Below are 7500 nucleotides of genomic sequence, written 5' to 3' on the forward strand. Positions count from 1 at the left end.
GATTATAGCTGATGGCACTTAAGTCATCTATTTTTTAAATAAATAAATTTATCAAGAATTATGCAGAAGTTTTTGTTTCGGAAAAGGGCTTCTTGGCAGACATGATATTTTATATCTCAGTGTAATACGGGGTGGAAAATTTTTGGAATATTTTTTTTTTGTATACACGTAAAAAAAATTGATAGTCGTCTTTTTAAGCACTTGTTTGTTTGGTCATGCGACGGTACCAGACAACGTGTGGACCGAGTGCTTAAAATGTAACGGCATGGTTAAAGTGTTACACTTGGTTATAGAATTCAGGAGTCTTCCCATCAAACTCGGTAATTTGAACGGAATTTCGAACTGAAAATTTTATTTAATCTTGAGTGCGAACGAGACATCATAATTGGGAACATGTTGGGATTCCACTCATTATGTCTTTATAAGCAACAGAAAAGGAAACTTCAATGATTGATATTATTAGAAAAATTCGAAAAGCGATATTTTTTCTCATAGACTATTGCATTATATGCTATGGATGGTTGGGAGTTTCACTTACCTGAAGGCTCAAACTAGTTATGCGTATACGCGTATGTGTGCGCAAGTGTGCACATTAAAATAAACCGTAAAAATATATTTTATTACAAACTATCAAAGTAAATAAGATGTTTCAAATGCCTCTCCAATAAACAGTAAGGCAGACTACGTTTCCATTTAGTGTTTTCATTTCGTATATATTTTTTTAACTTAATAAAAATGATGTATGAAAATTTTCCCTTCTTTTAGTGGCGAATGAGTGATGTGCAACTTAATAGGTTTCTGTATGAGAAACGAAAGAAATATATGTAATAGGATCAAGGATTGCTTGATTATATAAATCCTGTGTTCAAAATCTGTCGATATCAATAACGTTGGGCTAGACTGAAATGTATTTGTGCACAGAGATTCTTCTGCGTGTTGGATTTCATGAAGAATATGCAGTGCACGATGAAATTCGTGACTACACACGCACACACGCACACGCACTCACACACACATATATACGTGTGTATATATATATATATATATATATATATGTATATAGAAATGTATATATGTATGAACGTGTCCGTATGTGTATATGCACGTGAGTGTATGTGTGTACACTACAAATATGCAAGGAATACACATTATTACCTCAGTTTGAAGAATATATTATTTTATTTAGATTAGATCTACGTTATCCGATACAATCTTGGACACACATATGAACGTATGCCTTTATACGTGTACGCACACACACACACACACACACACACACACACACACACATATATATATATATATATATATATATATATATAAAGCTGAATGTCTTTGTGTGCGTGTGTGTGTGTGTGTGTCTGGTCACGAATAGTTTCCTATATGGTTGACTATTTAAAAAAAAACTGATTACATATAATGATAGAAGATGTATCGAGACACAGGAATGGGCATTTTTAATCTGGCATAATAATGATTAAGTATGGAAATAAAAAATATGAAATTTAAAAAAAAACCGTTACAAGTGTTTTTAATATAGATGTACATAAGAATACTTGGATAAGTTTGTTTTATCTTAAATATGGATGGTATAATAAAATTGAGGGGTCTGCGGGCGCGCCTGGCCTCCATAAAATGGAAATAAGCACAAAACTTAATTAAGATCACTCCCAGACACAACTAAAGTTCTATTAATTTTAAAGAACATCTGGTCAGCCGTTTAGGAGTATATAAGAGCCGAACTCAAATACACACAAAGACAATGTTGCATTTATGTATTTGTAGAGAAGAGGTAAAGGTATATATGTATATGCACACACATTTGTTTATTCTTGTATTTTTGTTACAGCGAATAATTGGATATGTTATTTATTTTCGAAACAATCAATTTCTAAGACGCACGCTGCAGACTTACCCGAGATAGACGTATCAGGGCTGTTCGTTAAGAGGTTAACTTGAAGCTAGAACAAAGAAACTTGGGAATTAATAAAATGGTAGAAACTTTAACTTACACTTATCTCTCTGTGTCTCTGTCTCTCTCTCTCTATACACACACACACACACACACACACACACATATATATATATATATATATATATATATATATATATATATATATATATATATATATATATATATATATGAAATAAAATGGAGGTGGAAGGACCTGGATACTCAACGTTTCGCCCGATTTATGCGGGCTTCTTCAAGAGGGATGGTCATTGACGAGAGAGTCGGAGGATTGGGGCTATATATAATGATGGGGGAGAGCAGCGTGTCTTCCTTATTTAAATTAGATGTCATATATACATGTATATACATTTTTTTTTTTTAGAGAAGAACTAATTAGAGTAAACTAGTGTATTGGATTACGGCTAAAAGATAAAATATCGTAGAGATTAAAAATTGTGTTTGGAAATATAGCGGTGATAGATTAAATAAATAAAATGACACGAGATTACGAAAGAATTTTTTTTTTTTTTTTAATTAGAAATAATTGAATTGGGATAAAATAGCGCAGTAACTTAAAAGATGGTATCTAAAATAAGAATAGGTGCTAAAATGGAATCTAAAAATAGATAATGATAAAATACAGTAAATAAGTAAAATAAAAATAAAATAAAGTGAAATTACGATTTTTTTTTCGCGTTTAACCGGTGTCTAAGTTGTTTTCTTTGATAATTATTTTCGACAGAAAGGGAGCAACGTGGAAAAAACCTTTTCTTTGCTTAATTATATTGCTGGAATGGGAGATTATAGCTGACTCAATTAAACGTCGTGTGGATCTGTTATGTATGTGTTTAAGGAAAGTTGCTTTGTTAAAATCAAAATGGTGGTCGTTTTCCATGATGTGACAAAATATGGCGTTGAGTGTATTGTTGTTTTTTACATCTCTTTTGTGTTCATATATTCTTTTATTTAAATTACGTTGAGTTTCTCCTACGTATATTTTTCCACAATCAAGGCAGGGTATGGAATATATTCCGGCTTTGGTGTTAATGTTGGTGTTAGTTATAATTTTACGTGTTAGATCCCTAATTGTTAAAGAGTTTAGTTTTGTTATTTGAATGCCTGTCTTATTTAGGTTCTTATATATTGTGTCGTTGTTTTTATTAGTTGGTAATGTTAATTGTCTGTTGTGTATCTGGCTATTTAAAGAATGGTTTCGGTTTCGGTTATGGTAAATTTTTAGTGCCTTTCTTTTTGTATTTGCCAAAAAATGTTGAGGGTATTGCAAGTTCATGAATGTACGTTCGATATACTCAAATTCTTCCACGATGTATTCTTCACTACATATTCTCAGGGCCCTAAGAAAAAATCCTATTAGAATACCTCTTTTTACTTTATCATCGTGATGAGAGTAAAAGTGTATGTAATCATTTTTATTCGTGACTTTCCGATGGACTTTAAAACTTAGATGATCATTGTTATTTATGATGTTGATGTCCAGAAAAGGTATGGAGTTGTTATTTTCTCTTTCATACGTATAGTTAATAGTGGGTTCAATCTTGTTTAATTTATCAGTGATATTCTCTATTTTGGAAGATATAGGGAGAACAATTAAAATATCATCAATATATCTATAGTAGGAGGTACCCTTGGCCTATTTATATTTCATTGGTCCGGTTTCGATGAATTCTAAAAATAGACATGCCAAAACCCCACTTAGAGGGTTACCCATGGGCAGTCCAAATTTTTGTTTGAAGCAGAGTCCATCGAATGTGAAATATGTCATGTCAATGCATATACTTATAATTTTAATTATATTATCTATCGGCAAAGGTAATTTAATTTTTATTTTATTTAAGTGTTTTGAAAGAAGGTTGAGACATTTCTTGGTAGGGATATTGGTGTATAAAGATTCTATATCGAGACTATTCATGGTTTTATTTTTCATATCTATGTTTTTTAGCTTATTAAGAAGGTCGCCAGAGTTTCTTATATGGGAATATATATATATATATATATATATATATATATATATATATATATATATATATATATATATATATATATATATATACGCCAGATAAGACACTTTAAAATCCGATGAAAAATCCTGATAGATATTACTAATACTTTACTTATTTCAGGGTGATCCTCGCCAAAAAGGAAAAGCTCAATATTTAAGAAGAGAGCAATATATAAAGTTGGTTGTTATAATTAAATTCTGAAAATCAAAATCTAGACACATATATTAAAGTTAAGAATTTATTGTTTGACAAAAGGAATATATAGAAGGGGTTATACTAATTTCCTTAACCAATGGATTTTCAATAATGGCTCATACCATCAGAGGAAATGAAGTGCGGTCAACAAAATGTTCAGCCGTGAAAAAGCACGTATTTTGCTTTTCAGCACAACTATTAAAAATAGTTTTTTGGGATGGTGAATGAAAGTTATATGAAAATAATTATTGGAAGAGGGAATTTCATAAAAACTGGGCAGTCCATTTTCGGAAGAAGTATAACATCTCAACCTATATACTCAACGAATTTTTAGGAACATACTTAAACATTTGTATATAGAATAATCAGACGCGTAATAAAAAGTTTAATCGGGTTTTATACGAAAAAAGAGCTACATTGTTGTCAAAATTGGACACTTGTAACTAAGTAATCATCGGATTTTAATTAGTAATGAACTGTTTCACGACTCTGCATGTGCGATTCATTCAAATTATGTTAAAATAATTTTATTTGAAAAATCTTTTTAACGAATGTGTAAAACTTGCTTAATTGTCATTTAACTCTCCTCACTGTCTTAAGATTTTGTTTCGATCTCAGCTCGAGCATATATATATATTAATATATATATATATATATATATATATATATATATATATATATATATATATATATATGAAACTGTGTGTATGTATGTATATGTGTGTTTGTACGTCTCGCTAAAACCTTTCGACAGTTGCCATTGATTTTCGCCAGATAAATGTCATTTTCATGCTCACACCTTCACCGGCAAATATCGAAAAATTGGACAAAATCATTCATTCCTTCATCCTCAACTAGATCATTTTCTACATGGTGGGTAGCAAAAAAACCGTTCCTATATTTCCCCTTACTACTACAACTGCGACGATGACGTCATGTTTGATCTAGAAAACGTTGATGTTAGTTTAACTTGCCGTTTTTTTTTTACGTTCTTGGTTGTTTTTGTTTCCACCTTAGCCTCGAGGTATCGGGTTCAATCCTACACCCCCCTACAAAAACATTTTTTCTTTCACACCTCTAAACACCCTGGCAATATTTTTTTTTTTTTAAATTTAAACAGGGGTATTACTTCGCTTATTCTTTAGTTTACCCCCTCTACACACTTAAGATTACCAGTTCGATCCGACAGGGTTATTTATGATATCTTTTTTCTGTTTTCGCTGTTTGGGGGAGGGGAATTTTTCGATGTGTTTTTTTCTTTTTCTTTTTCGATTGGTTAACATCTTTTTTTTTAAACAGTGTTATTAATTACCCCTCTCCTACACACACCTAAAAACGCCCGGGCAACCCCGGGTACCCCCACTAGTTTTTAATATAAAGGAAGTGGACCATTTAGAAAAAGAAAGATGTAATACTCGCATGCACATGTATCGGTTTATTTGCGTTTTTTTTTTTTTTTACTTCAATTTTTTAAAAGGATTTTACGTTTAGTACTGGACAAGGCCGGGTATATCTTGTAATTATTAACTAGTTTGAAATATATTAAGAACTCGTATTTGCCACAGCAATATCTATGCTCCTAAATAGACTACGACTGCTCTAAACGACAGAACTACTTGAAAAAGAAAACTAAGGCAATCTTCACATAGTTGCACATATATCAAGATAAATAATAAACACGTATTCAAACAGTATGTAATCGGCTACACCCTCATATCTTTTTCTAGTTATTTCTAGTTTATAAGAAATTCCATCTGGCGAAATTCGAAAAAAAGGTTATATACTGAAATACATTGAACCCACTCTGAGAGTAGATTAAAATACGATAAAACGCTAAACGGAATTGGAGTAAGTTTGTTTGAGTTCTACGCCATTCACGATACGTTAAACTGTAAATATCTATATGGTAAATTGTACAACTTGTTAGATTTTACTATATGTTAGTCTAATGCCTTATTGGTTGTTTTTTCCAGGTATTTATCTGATCGCTGATGAAATATTGGAGAAAGAACTCATATCCAATCAAGCACAAAATCATGTAAAATCTATAGCAAATTCGTAGAAGAGGATTCGAATACGGACTTGCTCCTAGTATATTTAATAGTGTCGATTATTTATTTAGTTGCGGGCTTGCGATAAATCTATATAATTATAAAACTCAAAAGACTTATAATGGGTGTAATAATCCTACATCCGGTTTACGACTTCGGTTGAGCATGCGTATAAAACAAATAAACAACGCGACAATAAAACATATTGTGTTACTGCTTACGTTTTTAGTGTCCGAATTGTTTTTTTTTTCGCGTTTAAATTATCCAAATAAACAATTGTTAATATTTTCTGTATTTTTACATACTTCATTTCCGTATTACATTACATTTTTTTATCGCATTTTTCTTACAAATAAATCTTATTAAATCGGTTGACAACCATAAGAGCATTTTACACCTGCGATTTACCCGCCGCTTCTTTTTGTAATTTATTCTGTCTTTTTATTACACTTTTCTTAAAAAGCATTCATACATTTTCTTTTACACTACCAACATAAATAAATTACCCCGAAAATATGTTTCTTTTAATTTGCTTTACAAATAAACAATCAACGCGACAATAAAATGTATTGTTTTAATGTCTAAGTTTTCCACGCCACATTTGTTTTCTTTTCGCGTTTAAATTAAAATATGTATCAAAATTTGAATTTACCTTGAAGTATTATTGTATCTGTTCAGTGCACATTTACCTATACGTATGGCAAACAACCTATAATTCGATATCTGTATTTTTTTTCAATAATAAATAATTATAAACAGAATGACTCATAGAAATCTATCTATATTATTTTTTTATTTTATATATTTTCATAGTAATGTTTCTGTAATGTGAAAAAAATCTATTTTCTCTACGTCACAAGTGTCACGCTCATACATTAATTCCATAGCTAATATAACATACTGACCCAACAGGTCACGGGTAGTATAGTATATTCTAAAGAATTGTTTTCAGCACCTATCAATTTGACAAACTTAGACGAACGACGTAGAGCTTTTTACCACCGTATTTGGGGGCCATGTATAATTAAAAAAATACTAATTTTGAAATATATCATCCTTATCTAGCGACAGCAGAACATGCGAAAATATGGATTCGCGTAAAGAAATTTGGGCACACTCCTAAATATAACAAGGATTTGAATTGTTCAAAACAAATTTCACCGAACAAGATGTAAAAATTAGCAGTTAAGACAACAAGTATTGTTTGGTTTCCCACGCTCATTGAAAGTAAAATGTTTGTAGTCATTCGTAAACAGTTTGGGTAAATTTTATTTTACAT

The sequence above is a fragment of the Euprymna scolopes genome, chromosome 31 (assembly GCF_053919585.1).
Source record: "Euprymna scolopes isolate OS-2025 chromosome 31, ASM5391958v1, whole genome shotgun sequence".
Taxonomy (NCBI): domain Eukaryota; kingdom Metazoa; phylum Mollusca; class Cephalopoda; order Sepiida; family Sepiolidae; genus Euprymna; species Euprymna scolopes.